This window comes from Mustela nivalis (genome assembly GCF_964662115.1).
Source record: "Mustela nivalis genome assembly, chromosome: 4".
In the NCBI taxonomy this organism is placed as follows: domain Eukaryota; kingdom Metazoa; phylum Chordata; class Mammalia; order Carnivora; family Mustelidae; genus Mustela; species Mustela nivalis.
In genome coordinates this window covers 50721502-50749287 of record NC_139023.1, presented here as the reverse complement: position 1 = coordinate 50749287, position 27786 = coordinate 50721502, and the positions used below count along the sequence as shown (strand labels likewise).

The 27786-nt window shown below is 37.0% G+C and overlaps 1 protein-coding gene across 4 annotated transcripts in view; it reads right to left on the bottom strand.

The window, feature by feature from the left end:
- The window catches only part of KCNIP4 (potassium voltage-gated channel interacting protein 4), a 1147911-nt gene that overhangs the window by 815667 nt on the left and 304458 nt on the right, over positions 1-27786 (bottom strand). The gene's annotated exons all lie outside the window — the stretch shown is intronic.

Genomic DNA, 27786 nt, shown 5'->3' with positions numbered 1-27786 from the left:
CATTTTGAAACTAATACACACTTTTGAAAATTATGTTTCAGTTCTGTACAATCTTTTATTTATCTTTACTCTCCTTTCTTAGGGAAAAATAATCAAGAGGGGGTTTATGTAGCTTCTATTATAATTATGATTTCTTATTTGCATAGGACTTTACTTCCAGAAATTTCTTAAATTGCTCTCCAATCTTACAACTTCCACTGGGGGCAAAATACAAAGAAGAAGAATAAAAAAGAAGAAATGATAGTAGCTATGTTGTATTAAATACTTAATAGGTGTCACAGACTATAATATTTAGCACCATATATATATATTTATTTATTTATTATGCAAACAAAAGCAGAGGAAAACCCAAAAGGAATATACAATCAGAGTGAACAGCTCAGATGGCAGAACTGTATGTAGGCACAGACCAAACTTTTCTGACTGCCATCCTCTGTTGTTTCTTCTATAAAATGATATCTAAGGTTTGGATTTTTTTTTTAATATAATTTTTTATTTTTTATAAACATATATTTTTATCCCCAGGGGTACAGGTCTGTGAATCACCAGGTTTACACACTTCACAGCACTCACCAAAGCACATACCCTCCCCAATGTCCATAATCCCACCCCCTTCTCCCAAACCCCCTCCCCACAGCAACCCTCAGTTTGTTTTGTGAGATTAAGAGTCACTTATGGTTTGTCTCCCTCCCAATCCCATCTTGTTTCATTTATTCTTCTCGTACCCACTTAAGCCCCCATGTTGCATCACCACTTCCTCATATCAGGAAAAACAGCATGGAGGTTCCTCAAAATGTTGAAAATAGAACTGCCCTATGACCCAGCAATTGCACTATTGGGTATTTACCCTAAAGATACAAACGTAGTGATCCAAAGGTTTGGATTTTTTTAGTGCAGGTCTGTTTTTTCAGTGTGAATCCATTAACTATTTTGAATAGATTTGCTCTGACCAAGTGGTCTGCTATCCTAATTTGCCTCGCTTACCTACCAAAGGTGAATTGTCCCAGGTACTAGGAGACTTGACTTTAAGAGATCAGGATTTTGATCTAAGCTATAAAAATTAGGGGCAGACTCAAGGAAGGTTCTACAGAGTACTAAATAGCTGACTTGATTACTAAGGAGTTATATGCCCATTCCCAGAGATGTTGATTAAGTAGATATCAATAGTATTAAGGATTATACACCTGTTTTTGTTTGTTTGTTTGTTTGTTTTTAGCAGAAATTCCTAGTGATTTGGTTTTAGGTGGTCCTGAGATCATGTATTTAACAATATGGCCTAAACAGATCTGTCTGAAACTGTCTCTATCTTTCTCAGTCCTCTTTTTCTCTCTGCTAACCAGGTCCTTCCATTTAGTCCACCAGGAGGGCCTGGCCTGACGCACTGAGGTATTGTTTTCTCCCTAAATCAGATAAACAGTACAAAGTTTTCAGGCTGAGACAAAGAGTTGACTCACTATCAACTTAGCACAACCTTTTCTGTTTTGGGCCTAGATCCTTGATCCAGAGCAATCTAAGTTTTGAGCAATGCTGCTCAAACTTTCTGAATTCTTGACTTTTAAGATACATACTGTTTTCCAGTTTTGCCTACATTTTTGACCAAATACTAGAAAAATATCCATGTGGTGCATGTCCTCATTGTACTTTTTATTTCTATGTAATTATGAATTATGGTTCAAAACTGAGTCCCTGAATAGATTTCCTCCAGACTACATGCTCTATTCTGTTTCTGTACTCTGTTGAGCAATTGTTTCCATGATTCTTCTTACATCCATAAATACCCTATATTCCTAGTCACGCACTGTTTTTCTTTGCTCATCTTCTGCCTAATAGACATTTCCCCTTGGAAATCCCAGAGATCATAAACTCAGCTTATCACCACCTCAAACCTGACTCCCTTTCTTTTTTTTTAATCTCATTTAATTGTGCCATCAACTCATCTAATCATTAATGGGAAACAAACACAACAAAATATGGATGTCAGGGGCGCCTGGGTGGCTCAGTGGGTTAAAGCCTCTGCCTTCAGCTCAGGTCATAATCCCAAGGTCCTGGAATTGAGCCCCACATCGGGCTCTCTGCTAGGGAGGGAGCCTGCTTCCCTTCCTCTCTCTGCCTCTCTCTGCCTACTTGTGATCTCTCTGTCAAATAAATAAATAAAAATCTTAAAAAAAAAAAAAAAACTGGATGCCATATTGGATTCTTTATTTTTCCTTTTGTCAACATTCAATCAATCACCAATCTACATTGCCCACGTATTATTTTAAAGTTAAACTTTCCATGTCACGTTTACCATATGTCCCTTAGTTTAAATTCTCAGCATTTCTCACAGGCACTGATGTCACCGGATTCTGTGAGGCCTTGCTGGACCCAATCTCCCTCTTCTCAATTTCTGCTCCACAGTGCAGCCTAGATGAGCCTCTGTATCCCAAATCTGACCTTTTTTCTCTTTAAGACACTTCAAGTTTTCATATTGCTAGAAGAATAGACTTCAATATCCATACCTATAAAAATATTACAACCTAAACTCTGCCAACTTATCCAAATTAATCTTGTTACATATCTGTCTGTCTGTCTGTCTATCTAACTATAACAAAACCCCAACCATCTTGCTTCCAGCTTTTACCACTCTGGATCAAACCACCATCATGTACTTCTGGCCCTCTGCAATACCCTCTCTTTTCTTCTACTCATCTCCCAAATATTTTCTCCACCTACTCCAAAGTGAATTTTTAAAATATAATTAGATTATTCCTCTCATTGGTACTCCAGTGGTTTCACATTGCACCTGGATTAAAGTTCATAATCCAGGCCTTAGTCTCTAGGCCCTGTATCATCTGGTTCCTATCTACTCTCTGACCTTTTCTCTCCATTCTCCCACTCATGCCAAACTCTCCAACCAGACTGACTTTTCTTTCTGATCACAAAATGAGTCAAGCTAATTTCTTCTTCAGGGACTCTGCACTTGGAATATTCCTATAGCTTTGCATTCCCATTGCATATGCATGTCGGGTTCCCACTTATTCAGGTCTCAATTTTCACCTCATCACAAGGTGCACCTTGATCACACGGGCAAATGCTAGCTGTCCTCCCCACCACTGTTACTCTGTATTATATTACTCTTTTATTTTCTTTATAACTTTTCTTATTACACAAATCACCCTTAATTAATTAGTTCACTAATATATTGATGCCCCTCATCCACTCAATCATAAGCTTACCAGTGCTCAAAGCACCAGCTCAAAAAGGATTTGTTGAATGTCAATGGCTTATATAGGTTATTCTTTCTGCTTGAAATATGGTTGTCTAACCTGGTCACTACTAATTGCTAGGCTCTTGACTATACTTCAAACCCGAGCTCAAATAGCTCTTATGCTGGGAAGTTCACTATCACCCTAAATACAATTTATTATATGTAGCTTTGGCTCTAATATATATATATATTCCTTGTCTCTATTACACCATCAAACTCTTTCATAATTATTTCTTTGCTTCCTTCATCCTAACTAGGACTCCCTGGAGTAGAGACTGTGTCTTAATCATCTTAGTATCCTTTGCATAGAACAATGAATTGTCTGCCATTATCTATACCATAGAACCGACAAGACAGTGTCATAACTGTGATGGCCACAGAGTTAGAGTCCTAAAACTAAAAGCAAACTGAACTTAAAAGCCTCACTCTGTATGTGTGCATTAGTGTTTCTACTTTTAATATATATAAAAGATATACAAGTATGTAAGGCATAGATAATCCTCAAGTACAACCCTCTAAAGAAATTATGTATAACTGATCCTCATATAGGAAATATCTCTTCAATATATTTGATAAGTCAATGCTGAATCTACAATTCATTCTAGCTATATTCATCTTGTTGATTTACAAATTTACATACTCTTCTAAAATGATAGGTTTAGAATGAAGAAAGAGTCAGAATCAATTATAATACTTAGTCTATGAGAAGTGCTTAAAAATGTTTCTTAAATGTATAAATAAATGAAAATATTCTGTGGGAAACTAATTATTGGATTTAAATTTTTCCATTTTTAAATCACATTAATGGATAAGAAATAATGCCCATGTTTATTTGCATTCCTATAAATGTTGACTGTATGCTTGCATCTACAAACCTATTCAGTTTTAATTATCTTTTCTTTTTGGCATTTGCATTCTATGTATTTATTTTCAGGAGGGGAAACAACTTTAACAACCCTTAAGAGACTCATGATCATGTCTCTCCTCTGTTGCTACTGCCAAGAGCTTTAAAACATCCTTTATCACCCTTTCATTACATGGATGGATAAACTTATTTGGGAATTTATATACTTACTTCTGCAGTTTCTCTAGTTTTCTAAATTCTGTGTTTTGAATTACACTGCTTTGTCAGCAAAAATGACTTTGGCATAGAGTCATACCTCCAAGTTAGAAAAAAGATCATAGAGACAGTGAAAATTATTCAGAAATTTCGAACAGCTGTAAGAATGTGTAGGAGGAAGAAGGAAGAGAGAGGGGGAAGGAGGGAACAGGAAAGGAAAGAAAGAAGAACAAAGTCAAAATGTAAGACCTCAAATGCAAAGAAAGACCAAAACACAAAATCTAATGAAGTAATGTACTTGGTTAGGAGACGAGAGCAGGCAGGGAATCACATTATGCACTAAGATAGCCAAGTCCTTTTGAAAACATTCTGAAGCCCATGACACCTGCAACTCCAGATACCTTGTCAGTGGAAATGAACTCATTGTGTCCAACCTCAGTGCACTGGATAGGCATGAGTGGTCACTCATTGTCCAACCCTAAGAGAATTAGAGCTAAGTAGCAAGACTGAAAATAACCTCATTGAGAAATGTACGAAACTGTTGAATCAATACATTGTATACTTGAAACTAATATTGTCTGTCAATTATACTTCAATAATAATAACAATAACTCCAGGGAATAATATAAATGGTCTCCCTGACTAGGAATGTATCTTTCCGTCCCCAAGAATATATAAAATCTAAAGTAAAAAGATTTAACAAAATCAAAATTATTGTATCTGAAGTTTATACAATTGATTTCTTATGTCAAAGAATTTAGGCACATTTAGACAATTTATGTCCCCGAAATTGTGAAAAAAAATGGTCTATTGGAGTGATGGCATTGTATTATTCAAAATATGAGATTAAGTAATTGACATAGATACGTGATTTTACATTGAAACTTTGGTAGACTTATGTGTAGTAAAGGGAGACAGAAGAGCATTTTTTAATTCATTGATTATAAATGATTAAGGTTTTTTGTTGTTGTTTTGGTTTTTTTTTTTTTTTGGTGGCACAGGAAAATTTATTAAAATCAGTTATCTAAAAATGAAGTGAAACATTATTTTTATGTCTTTGGGGCATCTGGGTGGCTCAGTGGGTTAAAGCCTCTGTCTTCGGCTCAGGTCATGATTTCAGGGTCCTGGGATAGAGCCCCGAATCGGGCTCTCTGCTCGCTGGGGAGCCTGCTTCCTCCTCTCTCTCTGCCTGCCTCTCCACCTACTTGTGATCTCTGTCTGGTAAATAAGTAAATAAAATCTTTATATGTATATATATATGCATATATATGTATATATATATATATGTCTTCTATTACTTCTTCAATATGTCTTCTATTACTGCACGTCATTGGGGCTAATAAAATAGTAGTATCTTTGCTATAATAAAGAAGTTGAGGGGTTTTTTTTTGGTTTTGTTTTGTTTTTTTGCCTCAAGCCAAAGAACCTGTTCAGCAACTTAAGAACGTCAAGTAAATACCTACTTTTATGTTATTAACTATACTGATGCTAAGCATTCCTTACTGCCCTTACTTCATGCTAGACAGTATGCCAAGCACTGTCTGTCTTTCATCTTATGAGGTTGTTGTTCTTACTGTATCTATTGGTAGATGAACAAACTAGAGAACAAAAACTTTACGTAACCTGCTCAAGTTTCCACACCTAATCATTTTGGGAACAAAATGATTTACTCAGAGTTATGTGATTTCAGAGTAAAATGCTTAAACACCGCAAGCCAGCCAGAAATGTAATACTACCTCTATCTCGTTTAACACAAAAGTCTTTAAATATCAGGTACAAATGAAACTTCAGCAAATCAAGTTAAATTGTAGGTCCCTTTGTTATTTGACTTTTTCTATTAGTGAGTAATGACCTTCATTTGTCTTTTTATTTCAATACAGATTTTCATACACTGGCTATCTTTAAAGTAAACCCAGCTTCTACATGGACTACTGAAAAATAGAAATTGAATGCTATTTTTTCTTTAGAAATTAAGATGAGTTTTGCTATCCCTCTTAGCACACTAATTTTAGACAAATTCAAACAATTCTTTTGAAAGTTACTGTGGGACAGAGATTGAAAGACAAACTCAGAAAAAAAACAAAGGATCCGTGTGGAAACAACTTTCACTTTGATCAATTATTTCAAAAGCCTCAAACTGGTCAAATTCCCTCTAGGTCTCCGACTGCATTAGTGCATCTCCAGTGTAAACTGGTATCATAATCCAGTTGGCTTAGTCTCTGTGTTGTGCCTTTAGCATTCTCTAAATTTTAAAGGAGTATTTCTGGGAGCAGAATATCAGGCCTTCTTTGGTGGCTTTTGGGGGGGGGGTTGGTAACTGGAAAGCAAATGTAAGTCCTTATTGAAATGTGGAAAAACCATGTGCCTAGGGCTCAAAAGGTAAGAGACAAAGAGACCAGGCATGTCACAAACAGGAACACCAGCTCCTCCAGGGGACAATGCCATCTGGTTTGCTGCAGACACACTTGTCAGAAGCAACAGACTCCTAAGGTCCACAGTAGCTCTATTGGTCTGGGTTGTTTAAAGTGGCATATTGAGAAAGGCTTGCAAGCTGGCTCAGGGGTGAGTAAGCTTTCCTTGGAGGTGACAGGCTCTTCCCCAGAGTAAATGAGCCAAATGCAAAAAGAGGCAAGTGAATTTTAGAAATGAGTCCTTATGGAGTACCTTGGAATATTTCAGTCTCGGGCTCTGCTCTACCAAAAGTCAAGGCCAAAAGCTTCCAGGGTATGATTAATATGATGAGTTTTAAAATATTCTATTTTTAATGCTTCCTTTTCAAATGCTTATTTTACTGACTTTAAAAACCAATAACACTTAGTTTTCAGATGAAAACAAGGAGTTTTCCCTTCCACACCAAAAAAGGGCATTTGTTTCTGTATATAAACAAAGATAGGTTACTTATCCTCCCACCACTCCCACCATCAACCACCAACGAAAGAAAAGAAAAAACAAAAACAAAACAAAACAAAACAAACAAACCAAAAAAAAAAAAAAAAAAAAAAGAAGGAGGGACCTATGACAGCATTAAGTGTCTGGAAGTTGACTGAGTCCCTCCAAGCTGGAGGAAGCCATGGCTCTGCTGTCCTAGAAAAGCTGCTCAAAAGATTTCTTTCCTTCCACTATCTTTTCTTGGAGCAGGAAACTATGGGGAAAAGATAAGAAATTCCTTAATCACAAAACCCAGCACTTTGGACAAAATTTATGGGACAGTTAAAACCATGTATGAATAGGCGTGCCTGTTTAGCTCAGATGGTTGGGCTGAGCTAAACCTGAGCCTTTAGCTCAGGTCATGATCTCCAGGTCCTGGGATTAAGAACCACATCAGGCTCCTGGTTGGCACAAGGGGGAGCCTACTTCTCCCACTCCCTCTGCCTCTCCCCCTTTTTGTGTGATCTGTCTCTCTCTCTCAAATGAATAAATAAAATCTTGGGGGGGAAAAAAAAGTATGAATAGCCAAAGAGAATATCTGGGTGGTGGATTAAGGTGGTGGTTATGCAGATGTGGAAACACAGAGGGATATTCTGAGACATAGCAGCATCATAATTTCTAAATAGTGACCATTTGACTGGGGGCTATAGTAAGAAATTAATCTTGAGACTCCACATAGTGGGTACAAAGCCTTGAGGATGGGTGGAGATGAGGGAAGTTTTCCTTCTGAGAAACTCTTACATGCCTTGAGAAGAGTAGTTGGCAGATGCATTGATTTGCTATTGCAGCTATACCAAATTATCACAGACTTAGTGCCCCTCAACAACACTTTGGCCTTTCTTCTAAGCCTCTGCTAAACCTGTGCTTGCCCAGGATTTTTCAACGAGTATTCTCACAGCACAGCGGATGGGCTGCCAGGTAATATAAAGATTTCGACTGTCCCACAATCATCTTCTGAGAACCGGGGAGCAGAGATGCTTAGGTGATGATAGTACACAGTTATGCAAGGTGTCTAAAACCACTGTCAGGTTAATTCTGACACAAATGTTCAGTCTATCCCACTTTGCCAGACTTCATATTCATGGTACTTTTCTTTTAAGATCCTCACTATTTTTCCCCCCACAGTGCTCTTTTTCATGGACTTTTCCCTTTCTGCTCCTATATTAGTTTTCTATTGTGGCCATGAGAAACTACCATAAATTCCGCAGGCTAAAGAAACACCAGTTTATTGTCTCACATCTTCCGCAGGTCAGAAGGTCCAGCAGGCTCAGCTCAATGTCTGTTTAGAATCTCACAGGGCTGAAATCGAAGTGTTGGCGGGGCTGTCTGGGTAAACAGCCTTTTCCTTGATCTTTCAGGCTGCTGGGCTGAATTCAGTTCACGTCATGGTAAAACCGAGGTCCACTTTTCCTGGCCGGCTGCCAGCTGAGGGCCATCCTCAGATTCCCCAAACTGCCTTCATTCTTTGGCTTGTGGATCCTTCTTTCATATTCAAAGGAAGCAATTGTAGGTCGCATCTTTCCTACATTACCTCTCTCAGACTAATTATTTTGCCTTTCTCTCTCGTACTTTTAAGGATCCATGCAATTGTACAGGACCCACAGGATAATCTCTTCATATCATGCTCCATAATCTTCCTCACAAATGCAAAGTCCCCTGAATTTGTAATGTAACACATTCATAGGATCTAGAGATTAAAGCATCTCAGGGGCCCATGATTCAATCAGACACCTACCCTACCCCTGCCAGTCCATTAGGCCTATACATGTCTCAACTCTTCCATTCTATGAAAGTTTCTCTCTTTCCATGAAAATCTAAGTGTATAGCTGAGTAACTCTTGGCATCCCTGAAGAGTGTATCACAGCTAACATGAACTCCAAGAATGCAGAACTGAAGTCAGTTCACACAGACTGTGGGCGGGTGGTGTTTTCTGATAGCCAAAGCTTGCCCGCACCAAAGGCCATAGTTTTATCCATAGTAAGAGATATACAAAATACTGTGAGAATTGGTGAGAGATAAACTGGTTTTCCTGAGTGAATGAAAGAAAAGGCTTCTGGGAGATTCCATTTAACTTGAGATTTGAAGGATGAACAAAGTTAAGTAAGATGAAGGGGAATGGGCAGAAGAAATCATTTTAAGTAAATAGAAGAACAAATACGTGGCTGTGAATGTTGAGAAAAATAAATGTTGGAAAAATTCTGGAGAAAAATATACTTAAAAATGTGTGTGTTTATGTTTCAATCAGGCATATAAATATTTTCAGTTGGCTAGCCTCAATAGGGTAAAATGGATAGAAAGTTACCTCCTTGACACGGATTTACAGATAGTCCTCTCATTGCACACCACCAGTACCTTATTAATCAAAATTCATTCATATTGACAAATTCATCATTTTGCATGAGTTTTAGTTATTATAGGCCCATACAAAATAATGACTACCCGTTTGCCTACTTTCTGTTAAAAGATTAGGGTAATAGCTAGAGGACATACTCATTAATTCAGAGTTCCCTGAAGATAGGAAAATTTGTTAATGCTAAATAAAACAGGACTGGATTTGAAAGTGATTTTGAAAAATTAAAGTAATGTATAATCAAAAGGAAGATGATATTTCTTTTTTATAATTTTTTTTCAATGCTTCAAAATTCATTGTTTATGCACCACACCCAGTGCTCCATGCAATATTTCTTAACAAGATGTCATCCGGGTAAAACAGACAAAAAAGAATATTATCTAATCAAAATAAGGACAATGACTAGTTAGAAACAGAAGTTGCAGAATAATCTGAGTTATACTGGTCTACTAAAACCAGGACAGGGAAGACATGTAACAAACACCCTACTCTGTGCCAAAGTTGAAATAATTTAAATTGTCTGGTGGTTATTATATTTAATACTTGAAAAATCTCCAAAAGGTAGGTTTTATTATTCCCACTGTATATATGAAGAAATGGAGATTCAGACGAGTTAGGTAAATGTTTTGGTGCTGCTAGAGGTGACCTCTGAACTAAAACTATTTGACGTGAGACATAATCCCGTTTCTGCTATCCCTCACGTCATGCCAAGAATACTGGCATGCATCATGTATGATGTGCAGGAACAGGCAGAAACTGTTATGCCTTTCAGATAAAATACATCATAGTTTAGATAACACCGTTGCTATACTATGGATCTCCTTTAGATTCTAAAATCATTTTCATTACAAACTACTGCCCTGCTGCAAGTTAGGATAGATCATACTCTTGGGGCAATTTGAAAGTTTTTGGAGAATGGGATTCCCTGTCCTAATATTGCAGATACAAAGATAGTAAAAGTATGAGATAAAGATTGGTAAAGGATATTTTTATAAGGAGGGAAGTGAATCAGAAAAATGCATTAATTCTATTCTGAGAGAGCAGAGAGATAGAAAAGCACAGCATATTAAATTAGTTTGCTAGAACCACCATAATAAGGTACCACAAATTGACCGGCTTAACCCACAGAAATTTATGTTCTTATATTTCTCAAGGCTAGAAATCCATGATCAAGGTGTTAGTAGGGTGAGTTCCTTCTGAGGGCCATGAGGGAAGGCTCTTTTACATCTTTGCTTGGCTTTAGATGGCCATTTTCTCTTTGTGTAATAATACTGTCTTTCCTCTGTATACACCCATATCGAAATTTCTTCATCTTCTAAGGACATCAGTGATACTGGATGGCCTAAACTACTGACGTAATTTAAATTTAATGACCTCTATAAAGATCTATTTCCAAATACGGTCACAATCTGCAGTATTGGATGTTAGAATTTTTTGAATTTTGGAAGGGAACATAATTCAACCTATAACATAGAGGAAAAAATAATCACATTAGGAAATTTATCTCTGTGAAATTAAAATATACATTAGAATTCACAAAAATACCAATAGGAATATGAAATCACTTATGCAATTGAGAAATCAAGGAATTAATAGGGTCCTATTGTGGCCTATTAGTATTATTGATGAAGACAAATATATAGACACTAATATCGACTTTCTATACCCTCACATGGTTTAAGCTTTTTATTTTTTTTCCATATCGATAGGTTCTCTAACTGTTCATTCTATAAATCTAAGAACAGCTAAATAGAAGCACTACATTTTTCTTGAGAAATGATATTCTTCAATGTCACTGGTCTTTTGTTGAGCAAATTCATGTTTAGAGATATAGATGGGGGGGAGGAGGAGATCAAGAATCTAATGCCTTCAAGACTAACGGGAAGCACCTCATGCCTCCAAGCATTACACAGAGAATAGAGATCTGGATCTCTGTTAGAGGTTTCAGTAAAATAAACTGAGAGAAACTACAAGTTTTGACTTTTCTCACTCCTTCAAATAGCCAGTCATGAGAGTGGTGACATTATTGCTTTTTTCATAACAGTTCCTCACAATGTAGGATATAGGCCTGTCAACTCAGAGTTAAGGGTGAACATTCTATTCTTATTCTATTTATTTTGTAAGAATTATACATTTTGTATGTTTGTTTGCTTTATTTCTTTTTGTTTTTCTTAAACCAAAAGCCTTTTCCATTTTGTTTTGTTTTAGACTGAAATAGATTTTCAGGATCGGGCTTAGTTGAAAAATTATGTGCAGGGAATGAATGGAACTGAGCTGTATTAGATAGTATGTCCCCAAAACTGAAAACAAAACAGCATTCTTGTACAGAAAACTACCATAGTGAATACACTGCACTGATTTGGGCTAAAACCTCAAGTCCCTAGATTATAGAATTCTGATGCTGAAGGCTGACTTTTTAGGTTGTCTGCAGTGGGCACTTAATTTAACTTAATGAGGTAGGATGTATTTGATAAGAACAATTGGGCCCTATCACCATATTTTAGATTGGCATTGAATACATTATGGCTATTTAATGAAAACCTTGGTTATTGTGTTTGGCAGAACAATTATTAATCATATAGATGGAGCAGAAAGGGACATGCAACATCAAAGCCGATTAACTCAGCAAAGTTTTCAATAATATTGTCACTTTTTATTAAAACCAATGGCTTGAAGCACAGTGGTTTGATGGAAGAAAAAGTGATCACAATACAAACCATAATAAATGGCAAGCACAAATCATAGGAAGCACTATGTAAAGGTACTATGAAAAACAGAGGAGGTATATCTTGTCTTTGTGATATCAGGAAAGTCTTTCTCCTTGCAAAGGTAATGTTCTTAGTTTAACAAATGGCAAGCAAAGAATATGTAAGTAGAATTTTCGGAGGCAGATGCCTATTTTAGTATCCCTAGGTCCTGTTTTCATCAGTCTATTCTTAAGCACCTGCTGTCTCAGGGCTGGCTCCACCAGGCTATAAAATGAGGGCTAATTAATACCTCTTCTTCAATCCAGGATATCCTAAGTTCATTATGATAGACTGCTATAATTCTGAACCCCAGTGAGTCAGCCTCCCTGTTTCCATTCCCTTGGGCAGCCCTCTGCCACACTGAACAAGATTGATGTATGCAACCAATAGGATATTATAGAAATGAGGTCATACAAGATATGACAGCTTCTGGCTTTTATTTCTCTTGGATCATTCTATTTGCGTGAAGCCAGCCACCATGCTTGGGGCTACTCAAACAACCCTATGGAAACTCCACATGGAGAGCAACCAGGGCCCCCTGCCAACAACCAGCACCAACTTACTGACCATATAAATAAGCTGCCTTGATAGAGGAAACTTCAGATCATCAAGCCTCGAGATGACTGTAATCTCATGAGAGAACCCAGACCAGAAGAACATAGCTAAACTCCTGGATTCCTGAGCCACAGAAGCAGAGAGATAATGAATGCTTATGTTGTTTTGAGCCACTAAATTTTGAGGTGATTTATTATGTGGCATTAGGTAACTAGTACACTGATATACACTAACTTGGAAATAATCTCTTAAAATCCCTCAGTGTTGATCAAGCACTACCATTAAACATGACCTGTTTCCCACTTTTCAACATCATATTGAAAATTCAAGCTAATGCAATAAGACAAGAAAAGGAAATTACACACACACACACACACACACACACACACACACTATATATATATACATATAAAAAACATATATATGGAATTCCATTACTTTATATAATATATATGGAATGAAGAAATAAACCCACCTTTGATCATAGGCTGTGTCAATGTAGGTTCATCAATTATACCAAATGTAGCACTCTGTTTAGAGGTTTTGATATCGGTGAAGTCTATGCATGCATTGGGGTAGGGAGCATATGGGAACTCTGTACCTTACCCTCAATTTTTCTATAAATCTAAAACTACTCTAAAAATATGGTCTTAATAAATTTTTAAAAAGAGGTACCATTTGAAAGCAATAAAACTTACTTGTTTTTCCTCTCTCTTAAGAATATAAACCCCACCCATGCAGAAATCTTAGCTTATGCTTTTTTCTGATGTATTTAAAATGTCTACAACAGTTCCAAGACACATTTTTGGTGCCTGTATTAGCTGCTATGACAAATAACCACAAAGTGGGTGATTTAAAAGAACAGAAATATTGGCTCATATTTCCAGAGGCTAGATATCTGAAATGAAGGTATCAGAAGGTACATGCTCCTTCTGAAACCTATAGGAAAGAATATTTCCTTGTCTTTTGTTAGCTTCTGGTGGTTTGCTGACAGTCCTTATTATTCCTTGGTTTTGCAGTACTTCAATCTCTATCTCCATCATCACATCATCTCCTCCCTGTGTGTCTCTGTCTGTGTCTCTTCTAAGGACAGCAGTCATACTGGATTACAGGCCCACCCTACATCAGTATAACCTCATCTTAACTATGACTTTAGTTATATCTAATTATTTTATGTAATTAATTGCCCTATTTTCAAATAAAATTACATTCTGAGGTATTGGCAGTCAAAATTTCCACATATCTTTTGGGGAGACAAATCCATCCCATAAAAGTGCCCCAAAATATTTTTCAAATGAATTAATACAAGTATGAAAGTGACAAAGGTTATAAAAATATTCTTTGGCCAATGATGATGTGGGAGGTCCCTTACTATGGCTAAGTACACCTGAGTGAATAAACCCATTAGAAAGGCAAACAGAGTTGTCTTGATAGTTACTTTTGAGTTTATAAGTATATTTACCACATATCCTTTTTTGATAAACATAAAAGCATTGTGTGTTATTCCTTCTTTTAATTGATTGATGAATAGATAAAGAAGATGGGGTATATATATACAATCGACTATTATTCAGCCATCAAAAATAGTGAAAACTTGCTATTTGCAATGACGTGGGTAGAGCTAGATTGTATTATGCTAAGCAAAATAAGTCAGTCAGAGAAAGACAAACACCATATGATTCCATCCATATGTGGAATTTAAGGGGGAAAAAACAGATGAATATATGGAGAAGAGGAAAAGGAAAAAAGGAGAAAGGGAAATAAGCCATAAGTGACTCTTAACAACAGAGAACAAGCTGACAGTTGATGGAGGGAGGGAGGTGGAGGGTGGACTAGACTGGTGATGGGTAATAGTGTGGGCACTTGTTACAATGAAAAAAATATTGTTTTTACATAACAAAACAGGAATCGTGATTTTTAATGTAAATTTCAATACTTAATATGTTTTTACAAAACATAACCACCACCACCCTGTGTTCCATCTGCTATGAAAATCACCATGAAATGGGCTTCAGTTTAAGAAAACAAGATGGCCACTGCAGTGATTCTAATCCTTAAATCAATGGGAGGAAAAAACAACATGATTTTATGACCAATACTGCTGTCTTATTCATTGATGAAAATATGCTGTTTTTTAATTTCCCTAATGGGCTGTAGCTTTGTCTCTAAATCATACGCTATCAAAATTTCTTTTAGGAATTTTAAATAAATCATTATTGCCTCATAAATAAATTATAGTATAATTATTCTTCTCCAAAGCCCATGATGATTTTCCTGTTTTTTACTTTAATGTCTCCTATTCCTCAATTCAGTATATATATATATATATATATATATATATATATATATATATGCTTATATATTTATATATCCTCAGCAAAAAGAAAAGCTCCTGCAATTAGGATTAGGGAATATCTTATCCTTACAGGCAAGGAGCAGAGCTCCCATCTTGACTTCTGATCATTTGTATTAACTTTCAACATCAGCAAAGTTGCACAGGGAATCTAAAATGTTCTCTCTTCCTTCAGGCCTCTGTGAGTTTGAATTACCTGACAGTTAATAGAAAGATACCTTTTTTTTTTTTTTTTCAAACAACAAAACTTTCATAGAAGTTAAAATGGTAATGACAGAAGAAACCTTAGAAGAGATAACTTGTCCAGAATTTTCTGTATCATGATGTGTTGGATGCCACTGATGGCATGTGGGATGCTTTTAGGTAGTAACACCCTATTGAAAAGTTGATCTAAATAAGAATATATTTGTTTTACATGGACATTAATTCATTTTGCTGAGGTAGCCAAATATTCAAAAAGTTAGTCTCTAAAGCTCCTAGTTTGAGTGGGGTATTTTACCAAATTAAACAAAAATGTATTAGAAAGAAGTGTTTCTTCCAGCCTGTGATTTCACAGATGCTATTGTTTAAGAGAATGGCATTAAAAAAAAAAATGAACCAATTTAAGTTTCACTGAAAAGAAACAATAGTATAGAAGCAACACTTGTTTAGTAAATATATGAAAATGGTACCAAAAATTGCTTAAGTTTAGTAGACATCAATCTAGCAGTTAAGCAGACTATAGAAAGAGGTAAAATGACTCCCCCACTCAAGAGTAACTGCTCTAGCTGGAAAGTCACTCATTCTTTCTCTTGATCCTTTGCTTGTTTGTTTGTTTTTCATTTTCTCTCTTTTTTGCCTCCAAATGCCTCACCCTTTACCTCTCTCCCTCTCTCTCTCTCTATCTATATATATACATTTTCTATATTATTCTATATTATTACCATCTGTTCATTTGTTTCCTCTACTAATCTGTAGGTTACTTGATGACCCCAAGATCTCATTTCATTTATCTTCGTGTAGGCACCAAAATTGATATGATGCTCAGAACATAATAGGGGCTCTCTGCATGTTTGTTGAATTAATAAGTAAGTAAGAGCAGTGATGGGACTCAGTTTTCAGGCCTCTGACCTCCCTCCCTAACTCCCCTGACCCTCTCCCACTTAGTCCAGAACCAATTCCACAATACCACACATCCTACATTTAATATTTAGATCTCCATTTCCAAGTTCAGAAGTTAAAAAAAGATGATGCATTTTACATTAACAAAAGAAAAACAAAATGAGGGAAAAAAAACTCAGATGATTTTTCAACCAAAATACTTTAATGTAGAAATAGTATTTAAATAAATAGTGCTTATTTAAGCAAATATTACACATGGCAGCACAGCTGATTTAGAGCAGAATAAGAAAAATGATCACTGATATTTATTATTTATATATGTTTTGATCATACCCTCATTGTGAACTTGTATTACAGGACAAGTAAACAGTCCAAATTCTAGTATCAGCTTTGCTTATTACTTCTGTCTGGCTTTGTTCAGATTATTAGTATCTTTCAAACCCAAGAGAAATAACAATTCTAGGTGAACAACACCTGAAATAGACCAAATAAGACCTGGGTCCCATGGCCAGGCTCCTTCTGTCAATGCCAATTCTGTGAATTGTATTAATCAAATATACACATTGCCATCAAATCTTTCATTTCATCATCCACTCAGTAATTAAACGCCCTACTTATAAACTTTGGCTTTGCCTATTATAGAGGATGTGAATATGTGTAAATTATAGCCATTGTCTTCAAGTTTTTCACAGTTTAACAGAGGATGGAGAACACAGGAAGTCAAAACTGTTGCAAAGTGCTGTAATAGAGCAATTTCAATCCCTTAGGAGTTCAGAGTTGTTAATTTGGTCATGAAAAGACTGTAGAAAATTAGGAGGCAGATGATAAAACATCCCGAACTACTTGGACCTAGATGAGAGTCCAAATTAGGAGGTGTGATACCTTGGGCTTTCTATAATTATAAAATTTATTTATAAAACTACAATTTTGTAAGTATAAAATTATAGTTCTCTGAGATTCCATCTTGTCATCTGTGAAATGGGTCTAATAATACCTACTTCCAAAGACTGTGGCAGGAATGAAATGAAGCAATGTCAAGAGTGCAGTACCCAGTGTTTTCTTGTAGAGAACATGCATTGGGCATTCTAGCCTGAAGGGTCAGCATGGCTGGGCACACCAGTAGTCAATTCTGGAGATCAGAGAAAGAAATCCATAGTAGGAATTAGAATGTGAGTTAGAGATAGATAGATAGATAGCTAACAAGAGTGAGAATCAAAAGGGGAGAAATCATAATTAACTAAAGGACAGATAGGTAAATAATATTCTAAGCAATAGAAAAAGTTCTTGAGGGGCCTGAATGGCTCAGTGTGTTAAGTGTCAGACTTGGTTTTGGCTCAAGTCATGATCTCAGGGCTATGGGATCCAGCCTCATGTCAGGCTCCCAGCTGAGCGCAGAGCCTGTTGGAGATTCTCTCCCTCTTCTTCTCCTTCTGCCCCTCCCCCTACTCTCTTTGTCTCTCAAATAAATAAGTAAATCTTTAAAAAAAAAGCCCTCAAGACTTCTGCCCTTCTAATATTACCTTTAAATACTCTTACTTAAATAGAAAAAAAAAAGAAAGAAAGAAAAGAAAACAACAAAAAACAAGAGAAAAATTCATTAATGACTAATAGTTAACAAAACAATTGCTTTGTGAACTAGCGCAAGCCAGGTGTTCCAACTAGTCTCGACCTGTCTTATGATGTATCTTAAGCCTGAGAAGGGATAGAGGGGAACTACTATCTTGCTCTCTCCTCCTGTATCCTTGCTCTATCCTGTTGCTCATGCACTTATCCATGGTTTGGGGTTCAGTCATCCAGTCCTTAGGACTTAAATTTATCATGTTGACTCCATATCTTTCAGGTCTGGCTTCTGATCCTCCCTATCAATCCCCATCAGTCATCTCTACACCTCCCTTGATGTTCTACCAGTTCCCAACCTGGTTGAAGACTGTTGTTTTGTTAACACCCTGTCTCCAGTGGTTTAACTAATAAAAGTCCTACTTTTTCCCATCAATGCAGATATCCCAGGATCTGGAAAGAAGTCTTGCCAGGACTCACAGTATAAAACTGGGAACACAGACAAATGCATCCAGAGGATATGAAGCAGGCCAAGGAAAAAGCAATACACAGGGAGTTTCAGAATTGTGGCAAACGGTAGCTATGGCCCAACCAAAGATATCCAAATGCAATATAAAAAGGCAAAAAGCACCATTCCAGCAAAACTATACACGTCCCCAAGCCTGGCGGCTCAGTCTGCAACACTTAGATAAATACTTAATGCTGCCTAGATTTCTCTAGGTCAGTCTGCAGCTGCCTCTGACCAAGAGGGTGCTTTTCATATGAAAAGGCACCATCTTACTTTTTTTTTTTCCTTAAAAAAAAAAAAAAGAAAGAAAGAAAAGAAAAGAAACAGCCTAAAAGACTTAAACTAGCTTTCCCAATAGACTACAAGACCTAAGCTGTTTTTCTTAAGATTCAGTGCACTAGGGCACAAAAGCCTGAAGCTGGCCCACTAGGGTTTCATCACACAAGGGAAATAGCTGTTTCATTCACTACTGTTGACACTCAGAAATGTCCTAAGGTTGGTGCCAATATATTTCTTCTATTGGGCAAACAGGCATAACAATTAGAATGACCTCAGAGGACATTACCCTCCAACCCCATAAGAATAGCAAATGGCATTTAACTAAGAAAACCCTGAAAGTATCCTTATCCTAATTAGAAGGTGCCACTGCCAATGGATGCCCCAAGGATGTGGAGGTCAGGAAATCCTGCCCCTCGGCTTTGAGGGCTGGTCCATTCCTTGTTCACCATTGCTGTCTTCATGCAGGTGAAGTTCCTATATTCTGTACTTACATTAAAGATGTGTCCTTTGCCTGGAAACATGGGTAGCTTCCTGTCAATCACTGTCACTGGGGTAGCAATTGTTAGGTAATTATTCACAGATGTACAAATGGTGTAGAATTAAAAACTGCTTGTTACTCATTTTTTAATGACCTTACCTCATTTCATCTCTGAGGGAAGGAAGAAAAAAAAAACAAAACACCTTACCAACATACTAATTGAGGTCCAAATTGGCCAATATGTATAATTAGTTCTTCGACAAGTTTCTCAACATCTTGCTTCCCTGTCCCACCCTTCCTTCCCAATTAAAAAACAAGTTTATTAAATATGTGTGCTCTTTTCTCCTAGTAAAATCTCTGGATCCCCAGAGTACTTCAGAAAGAGGAACACATCCCTGATTTTCCAGCTGTTAGGGGGAGATATGCCTATGAGTCATTACGCAGAGCTCTTTATGAAATCAAAAAATGTATTCATGATAACTGTTAATTTAACATGCTTATTTATATCACTGGAGCATGACTTCTGCATATAAAGGAGGACAGGGCGTGTAGTGGAAAAAATGGATTTGAGACAATTTATGAAACTGTGTAATTCTGCATTTTTATCATTTTTAAGATACCAAAGCCTGAATAAGAGGCATCAATATTAGAAAGTAGCTTGAAAATAATTTGTTCCAAGGAAAGGGAGACCTGAATGTCCCAACTTAAAACTTGTGGAGTGATATCTGAATTTTCAGGGCAGATTCTAATTAGAAAATTCATTTCCCTCTCTGAATGTGACTTGTATTTTTAATATTTCTACTGTTTCCACTCAGAATTTAATACTTGAGAAAACTTTCAAAACAATAGGTGAAAATATTTAATCATTCATATTTTTGTATAAATATTTAACATGCAATATGATATGTCTTATATAATTACTGAAATAGGATTAAGGAAGTTTGGATTTAGCCAAATACAATACTAGGAGTAAATGATTCCTGACATTCTATGCCATATTATAGTTTCCAATATACCATCAGCTACAGTGTGGATCTTTGTTTTACAGATTAGGAAGCAAGATTTAGAAATTTTGAATGGCTTATAGATGGTGAATGATAACATACAACAAGTCTGACTACTACACAAGTATAAATAGACCTGATAGAGAGTGACCATCATTCTATTTGCTGGAAAAGACATTAAACGTAAGATATGCATTATGATGTGCATTATGTGAAGGGAGATTCAACTTGTTTTTTTTTTTTAAACATTTATTTATTTGAGAGAGAGAGAGTACATAAGCAGGGTGAGGGCAGAGGGAGAGGGAGAGAATCCTCAAGCCAACTCTCTGCTGAGCACAAGCCTGACAAGACCTTGAACCCATGACCCGAGATCATGAACTAAGCGAAAATCAAGAGTTGGACTCTTAACCGACTGAGTCACCCAAGTGTCCCAAGGAGCTTCTGCTTTGAGGGCAAAAATATTGTTTCACTTATCTTTTCTGCTTGTATCCTACAAAATCCAGCTCAGTATTTTGCAAAAGAGAAGTACTTAATAAATGTTGAATGGAATGGCACTTTAAATTGCTATTATAATATAATTCAGTTATCCCTCTGCCTCTCTCTCTCATTCTTAGTCCTTTCGCATATAATAGTCCTCAAACTTTAGCTTTTGCCTTAGCAACACCTGGGAGTTCATTTTCTGCCAATCTCTACTCTCAAAATTCTTTTTAATTTGTTCTAGAGAGGCTTAAGAAGCTGTGGTCCTTTGGTCACCTTGAACAATAATATCTTAGGAATTATCAACAGTTCTTTCTTCTTGAAGTAGTGGTCAGCACCACTCAGTATGTATTGAGTCAGAGCCAAATTTGAAAAAAAGTCTGCTTCTTTGCTCCATTCTAGGGAGGGTGGAGGGAGGGATGAATACATGTGAATACATATGAACATAGGGTATGTGTAGCAATAACATTTCTTCTGGACACTTCATGCCAGGCAGCTATGAACTCTTTCTTTTGTGCCAGAGAAGTGATGCACTGTGGTAGATAAGACCATGGCCATAGGACCAGACACACCCACGGGGCTTTAAATCTTGCCTCCAGTACTTACCAAGAGTGAATTTGGATAATTAATTTAAATTCCCATGTCAGTTCCTAACATATAAAATCAGGACAGTAATAACTAGCTCATAGGTGGTGGTGGTGGTGGTGGTTTATTATGGGCATGAAATAGGTTATTTTTCATAACAGATATTTCAAAACTGTATTATCTTTTTTTATTCCATTTAAAGACCCTAAGTTGAAGAAATAAATACTGTATGATGAATCACATATGCTTGCACACTAAGTGAAAATATTACTGTGAATCCAGGAAATTAGTGGGTGTCATATACATGATCTTTAGCTTTTATTCTTAACCTGGGATTGAATGACTCTTGATTCACATTTATTTATTACTGTGATAGTTGGAATGTTGTACCCTTTTCCCCCAACCCTTGCCCAAATGGATAGATTGAAACCTAACCCTTAGTGTGGTGCATTTGGAGGTGGTGCCTTTGGAGTATGTTTAGGTCATGAGAGTGAAGCCCTGTGAATGGGATTGTGTCCTTAGAAAAGAGAACTCAGACAGCTCTGTTGCCCTTCCACCATGTGGCAACATGGTGGGAAGACTAAATGACAAGCTGTAAACCAGGAAGTGGGCTCCCACCAACAGTTGATCTTGGACTTCCCAGCCTCTAGAACTGTGAGAAATATATGTCTGTTGTTTAAACCACCCAGGCTGTGGTATTTTTTTACAGCCCATCTGTAAGTTGCTATAGGATTTTGCTTAATATTTTCAGTTGAACGTAAATCACTTGGCGTGACCAAATAGTTGTCATATTTCACCTTTAAAATGATATTAAATTTGACTCTTAAAATGTCAGTGCCAAAATCTCCAGAAATAATATTCATTTCCTGCTGGAATCTTAGAAAATAATGAATAACGTTTTCCCTTTTTTGTATATAAAATGGCAAGTATGAAATCTCAAAATGAGGATTATGTTTCAACTATTGAAGAGAAACACTGAAATAGAAGACTTTTTGACACCGTAAATTGAATGTCAACTTTCTTATTCACCGCATATCCTTCCCATCTTCCCACTTAGTATTACAGGCTTTGAATGACTTCAACATGCCAATAGCTTCATAAAAACTTGAATAAAATGAAACTGACTGAGACTAGTTCTCTAACTTTGTTATAAAGTAGCTGACAGAATGTGGCAATTAACCCATGCTCACATTAGGGCTCTTGTTCTCTCTCTCCATATATATACATATTATTGAGGTTATATATATATATATATATATATATATATATATATATATATGTTTAACCTGAATGGTTTGAGATTCCAAATTATTAAGCAGCAGACCAACAGTGTTTGCAGGGACCAACTGAATTGTTAAATAAATAATCATGGCTTTGCTGGTTCTTCTTTTCAAATATCTAACATAATGATAATGATTATGATGATAAAAATAACAGTACACACCAAACAACCTCTAGCACCCACAGTACTACTTAATTGCTCTGTACCTCTGTTTCCACATCTATAAAATTCAGATAATAGTACCCATCTCCATAATGTATACTGAACATTAAATTAATAAATCTTCCAGTGTTGGCACACAGTAAGGGCTATCAGGATGTCTGCTGTTACTAGCATCTCATCAATCAAATTTGGGGTCATGGATGTGTTGTTTGCCTAGTTGCAGGGCTGCAGAAACTGAAGCTTGATGAGGTTAATAACTCTTAAAGTCTATGCAAGAGGATATCTGGAACCTGAATTTAAACTTCAGTGCTCTGACTCCAGGTGCTCTGCCCTAATTCAGAGCCCTCACTTGAGGGAAACCCAAGAAGTTGGCTGAACCACTCACCCACAGCACGAGCTATCAGTGACCCTTACAGAGGGTTTCCAGAACAAAGGTTTGGCCCTCCACTGTCCTTAAGCCAATTTTAAGTATGAGAGAGAAGTAATTCTGCCTTTTGGTTAAGTGTACTTAAAACCTGCAAGTGTTCCAAAGAGTAAAAGAGAGGAAATAAGTGATGGACACCATCAACAGTCAATACCTGTGACTGAGAAATCACTCTGTGTGTATGACAGCAAACCATTACAATATCCAAAAACCAATCTATAAAGCTGGAGCGATCATAGCTGTCAGGGTCTATTCATCTCAGCCTTTTCTCTGTCCAGAGGAATAATTGGCTAGTTAGACCAGCAAAAGCTTTTGGCCCACAAATAAGATGCTAAAATTGCCAAATTTAGCAAATGAAAATACAGGCTTTACAGTGAAATTTTAATTCCAGATGAAGGACAAATACTTTCATATGTATATGCATGTTCCAAATGTCACACGGGGCATATTTATTCTAAAACATTATTTGCTTTTTATCTGGTATTCAAACATAACTGGTTGTTCTGGATTTTTGCCTGGCAGCAGCCTACTTTTGAAATTTCCTTTTCAGGGATGATTACCTAAGGAAGGAAGTTGTTAGGAACTTAATATTTCTGCCCTCCACAAATTTGTACGTTGCAGTTTAACCACCAATACACTATTTGGAAATGGGAGCATTCAGGAGATGATCAGTATTAGATGAGGTCATCAGGGTGAAGCCTTCCTAGTGGGGTCAGCCCCCTCATAAGAAGAGACACCAGGGAGCCTACTCACTCTCTTCCTGGATGCACAGAGCGGTCAGGTGAGCACACAGCAGAAGGGTGGTCTCCGACAAGCAAGAGAGGAGGCTTCCAGTGAAGAAACCTACCTTGCCAGCACCCTAGATTCCAGAATTGTGAGGAGTAAATTTCTGTTGTTTAAGTCACCAGTCTTTGTCTTTTGTGACAGCAGCCTGAGCAGACCAGGATGGAAATACTGTATATGGTGACTCATATCAGTAGCAGCTATATCCTGGCCTCACTCAAGGTCCTCTTCCATCATGATGCCACACTGTGCAGATAACCCTTCTCTGCCTAAATATCTTGGGTCTCCACAGTGTTCAACCCTTACAGGAACTACTGTCTGGAAGAGGGGTAACACATGTTTCCTTTTCTTCTCTAACTTCGAAGTCTTTCCACATGATTGGCTGCCCTCAGCTTCCATGTTTTTACTGTGCATTTCCAAAACTGGATTCCATTTTACTTTTCCCCACACCACACCCTTTCAGGTGCTAGACACTGTTGTACAGTATTACAAGTTGCCTCCATTTTTAAATCCTACCAGTAATGGATTAAATATATAAAGCCTTTACCTTCCAATTTCAGCCCCTTTCTCTGTGGCCCCTTCAATGGTTTTCACCTGACAGTGGGTTTAGTGGATTCAGGCAAGACTGAAAGAAATTACCCTAGGTTTGTGATTGAACATTGAATTCCACTTTTCTTTTCCCCCTCCAAAAAATGTTTGTTATAGAACTGTTGGAAAACTCAGCCTACATTTCCAAATTCACCAGCAAATTTTGTGCATAATTTTCACCGTGCTAAAATAAACTTTTCCAATTACTTGTATACACACATACACACACGACCCTGGTGGGATTTCTGTATTTCCATCTCCACTAGTCAGTGAGGTCTTGATTATAAACTGTAGTTTTATTTTTCTCTCATTCCCGATCTCTTTATTTCCGATTACCAAACTCATTCTCCCTCTCACACACACATACACATGTAATAAGCATTAACTCTGACTTATTTTTCATTTGCCTTTAAGCATAATTAGGAAGTGCTAATAAGCAGTTAGCAGCGACTCCACACAGCCGCTATCAATTGCTTTTTGGCCATATTAACCTGAGAAATACTCAATTATTTCTGATTTGTGAAATTAGTTCTGAGTTCTACCCTCTCAGTAAGCTAAGAAGGAAACAAGAGAAAGATTTTGCCTGGAAAAAAATAAAATTACCCTGAAGTAACTTCCCATAAAAGACTTGCAAAAAAACAATATAGAAAGAATTGTGTTTTATGAAATTTACTTTAGGCCTCCTGTATGTTGATCTTTTCACTCCAAAGCTGATTTTATTTTGGCTTATAAGCACAGAACAATTTGCTTGCTTGGATGGATGGTTGCAGAGTCTAATAAGTGTTGATCGTTAATAAAACCTTTCAGAACATGATAATGGCTTAGGCAAAGCACATTTATATACTAAAAGTTGAAGGGAAATGATTCTTGAGAGGAAAAGCTTTCAGAATTATGCAAAGAGTGAAATTTACTCAACTTTTAAAGATCCAGTGGGAGAGAATATGTATGCAGTTATGCTTGTTTAACTGACTTGGGCTGAGCTTTTTCCACCCAAAATAGATATATTTTACATAAGAATGGTATATATTGGTTTATTATAAGTTACATGAGCTTGGTTTCCTCTGTAAGTATTGCTTACGTTACTTTATTTCAAATTCATTATTGAATTCATAGCTCCGTTGCACTTTTTTAGAAAAAGATATTTCCCCAGTGAATGCATTTTACTTTTGTTCAGCCTGCTTCTTCACCTCCTCTAAAATTCTCAAATCTGACTATCAAACAGGATTTAATGAGCTGAAAGTAGGTGTGTTCCTTGGCTGTAATTACCCAACACCCAGTGCACCCCTCTCTCCTGCTGAGTTGCAATCACTGCTTTCCTTGGCTGTATCTCTATGCTAAGTGCTGAGTTGCTCAAAAGCAAGATATGGTTGTTATTCTTCAAAAGCATGAGTCCCCACCCATGGCTGGTACTTGATCTATGCCCAATGTACAAACAAACAAATAAACAGGGGCTCTAAAATGAGCAAAATGATCCAACCACTCAGAATACTAGAAGCAGTTAAGTGGTTGGTTGAGAACAACAACAACAACAACAAAAAAAAACTATTTCTGTAAACTGGTTTCCTGGGCTTAGGATCTTACTGAAAACATTTCATCCCATCTAAAGGAATATCACCTCAAAAAGTTCTGTTATCTTCTGACATTTTTATATCCCTGTAGGCTGAATATAATGATATTAATCATTTCAACGTGTATCCATGGTGCTTCAATATTTAAGGTAACTCCTATAACAATAGAACAGAAACAAATGTCTTCCTCGCAATATAATGAGTCACACAAGACTAACATTTTTAAGCAAATTGAAAACTGTGCAATATTTACCAAGTCACCATTGAAACTTGGTACTATAATAATTGCCTGACTATCCCCTTGCATTGCATTAGCCCTGGCAAGTTTGCGGTGCATTTTTATATCAACTATTTTATTTAAAATGGCACTTAGTTTTTAATGATACAAATATTATCGGCCCATGAAGGTTTTGAAAAAATCTGAAGTATAGAGTTAAATAAATGGTGGAAGGAAAAGGGAAAAGGAGGGCGGAAAGGCGGGAAAAGGAAGTGTTCCAACTGATCTGAGATAATAAAATTTCATTTCCTCAATGCCCCTCCTCCTGGTGTTATGTGGGCCACAGGTTAGAGAACTGAGTGAGCCAGGAGAACTAACACATGGAAGAGGGATTTATCAAGAGGCTTGGTCCCCAGAGGGGTTCAGAAGACTAGCCTGGGCTGGAAATAGAGAAGTTCTTTTTAAAGGAAGGCATATCACATCAATAGTTGTCACAATGAGAACTGGGAGCTTAAGCACCCTGAAAGAATAATAAATCAATGATCAACTTTATTGACGTAACTGATTATATTGCATGACTGAGGCCAGTGTACAAGAAAATTATCTGGGGGAATAAACTAGCCTACTTTTATGGCCCCTTAAGGAAGCAATAATACTAACTACTCTCAAGGCAACAAAAAAGGCTGTCGGCTGTAGGCACTTCAGTGCAAAATGTCCTCATGGGATGCCCTGTGAGAGTCCAACTCACTGCCAGTGTCCCCAGTCTGAATGTGCCATGGGCACAATTGGGTTTTACCATCATATCTTAATTATAGGAAAATGTTAAGATGTCCTTTTATGAGACATTAAAACTCAATGTAAATGATGACATCATGTGTGACTTTTCTAAAACAAACTCCTTGAATTTGTAAGCAAGTGGACACCTACAGAGAATTTAAAGGACATTTCTGTTCTAAGTTACATTTGGCACAGCACACACACTAGGCTCCTGGGCAGTTCTTCTGTGAGAGTTATTAATGTTCTGATGTTAGCAAAATATCTTTTTCTTTTAAATACAAAGCTGCTATCCCATTATACTGGGATGTATCCCAATATATCCCATTATCCCATTTTTTAAAAGATTTTATTTATTTATTTATTTGACAGACAGAGATCACAAGTAGGCAGAGAGGCAGGCAGAGAGGGAGGAGGAAGAAGGCTCCCTGCTGAGCAGAAAGCTTGATGCAGGGCTTGATCCCAGGACCCTGGGATCATGACCTGAGCCAAAGGCAGAGGCTTTAACCCACTGAGCCACACAGGCAACCCCTATTATCCCAATTTAAATACAAGAAGCTACCCCATAACTTCCTATCCCTTAGGGTTGACATCGTCGTATAGCAACACCTCCATTTTCGTTCTGTCACTGGAAACTCCTTAACCTTTAGTGACTTCAGGACATGGATCACTTTCCCTTTCTTTCCATCCTTTCTTATGGCTTTGGTTGGTTCATAGTGATGACTCTATGTTTCTTGATGTCCTGCATTAGTGCTCTGC